We start from the raw sequence: 2,045 nt of genomic DNA on the forward strand, positions 1-2,045 counted from the left end.
ACCTTTAGGAGGAGTGTTATGCTTCAGAATTGAGCTTACATTCTCAGTAAGAAAGACCTTTTTGTTAACATGTTGTTTTCTCTTCTGTGTACAAAGGTCTTTCAAAAATCGGGCATAGGCAGGCACTTGCCTAATAGCATCAAGAAGTGGAATGTTAATGTGAACCTTACTAAACAGTTCCAACATTTCATGCATGCTATCTCCTTTCCTAGGTGGGCCCGATAACCTCTGCGGATAAGGAGCTAATGGGACTTGGTTAGGGATCTGCTTGGCTGTTGGTGGAGAACTTGGAGGTTCTTCACTCAATGATGTGTCCCCATTGTCATCCTTTGACTCCTTAGACTTAGTGGTCCCTACCCCATTGTTCAACTCACGACCACTCCTAAGGGTGGTTATGGCTTTGGCTTGCTCATGGTGGGGTTTGGAACTCAAGTCACCCTCATGTGTGCTTTTGGGGTTAGGAATGGTTTGACTCGGGAGTCTATTTTGTGCTTGTTCACTCATGTGGCTGGCCAACTGACTCACTTGCATTTCAAGTTTAGCAATGGAGGACTGTGTATTCTGCATGAATAATTGAAGTGTATCCTCAAGTGAAGGTTTTTGTGGAATCAATGGTTGTTGAGTGAAGTGTGGGCGCGGAGCTTGGGGTTGAGTAAACCCTAGAGGACCCCCAACCTGTGGGCCCTTGGACCATGAGAAATTTGGGTGCCTATCCCAACCCGGATTATATGTTTCTGAAAAAGGATCATTCCGGCTCGGTCTTTGAAAATTTTGGACTGCATTCAAGTCCTCAATGAGCTCTGGGTAGGATGAACTAGATGGACACATTTGTGTGGGATGAGATGAACCAGAGCATATGGCACAGACAGTAGATGGGTTAGGAGAAGGTGAACTCTTGGACACCATAAGGGCATCAATTTTTCTAGTCAACCCTTCAATCTTGGCCATGAGCATGGGTGTTTCACTAACCTCGTAAAGACCCCCTCTTTTGGCTTCGTGGGATCTCCTATCAACATTAAATGATGAACCCCATTACTGAGATTGATCACTCAACGTTTCAAAGAAGTCCCACGCCTCACTAGCACTCTTACCCATCAAATTCCCACCACTCGTTGCATCTACCATGGATCTAACCTGAGGCGTAAGACCTTGATAAAAGTATTGCACTAAATGCCATTTCTCAAACCCATGATGCGGACACCTACGGATCAAATCCGTCCATTTCTCCCAAGCCTCATAAAAGTGTTCACCCTCCTGCTGCATAAAGTTGGAGATTTCTCTCCTGAGGGCTGTAGTTCTCATAATGGGAAAGTACTTGGACAAAAATTTCGTGACTAATGTGTCCCATGAAGTAATGCTGCCCACCTCTAAGGAATTAAGCCAAGACTTGGCCTTATCCTTAAGTGAAAATAGAAAAAGTCTTAACCGGATAGAGTCATCAGAGAAATTCTGGAATTTAAAAGTTGCACAAATATCTAAGAATTCCTTGATGTGGTAATATGGGTCCTCCTTCTCCAACCCATAGAATGTAGGGAGGAGTTGGATCACACCCGGTTTCAACTCATAAATGGCGGCAGTAGTGGGTGGCAATATAATGCAAGAAGGTGATGTGAAGTGGGATGGGATAGAATAATCCCTCAGGGCTCTACGGTCACTTGCTGCAGGTAACTGTAATGGTTCACCCTGATTGGCCATGGTAGCTCCTAACTTGACTTCGGGTGTTTTCCTACAAATATGTTCTAGCTCTTCAACAAAGGGAGCTAATGGTCCACCTAGGGAGCGGCGCCCGTGCATAAAAACACAAAAAGAAACAAAATGAACTATCAAATTAAGCTAACAAACTGACTACTAAAAATATGAACTAACTAGAAGAAATAAAAATAATTCCAAAAAAAATACCAAACTAAAATTATGAAAAACTAAAAAAATAAAAATAAATAAAAATAAAAATAAAAAATAAAAAAATCTAACCTAAGATTATGGAGAACAAAGAAATACGCTTAATACGTGCCTCCCCGGCAACGACGCCAAAAACTTGATGTAAA

The 2,045-nt window shown here is 42.3% G+C and overlaps 1 non-coding gene across 1 annotated transcript; it reads left to right on the forward strand.

The window, feature by feature from the left end:
* Window positions 1-1,183: 1,183 nt before the first annotated feature.
* LOC137965239 (small nucleolar RNA R71) lies at window positions 1,184-1,290 on the forward strand. Its single transcript, XR_011116036.1, has one exon. It is a non-coding gene; the product is annotated as a small nucleolar RNA R71 (small nucleolar RNA).
* The last annotated feature ends 755 nt before the right edge of the window (window positions 1,291-2,045 follow it).

The sequence above is a fragment of the Aristolochia californica genome, unplaced genomic scaffold, assembly GCF_029961685.1.
Source record: "Aristolochia californica isolate CCGP_79_NKW_82.1479 unplaced genomic scaffold, dmAriCali1.0.hap1 SCAF_1, whole genome shotgun sequence".
In the NCBI taxonomy this organism is placed as follows: domain Eukaryota; kingdom Viridiplantae; phylum Streptophyta; class Magnoliopsida; order Piperales; family Aristolochiaceae; genus Aristolochia; species Aristolochia californica.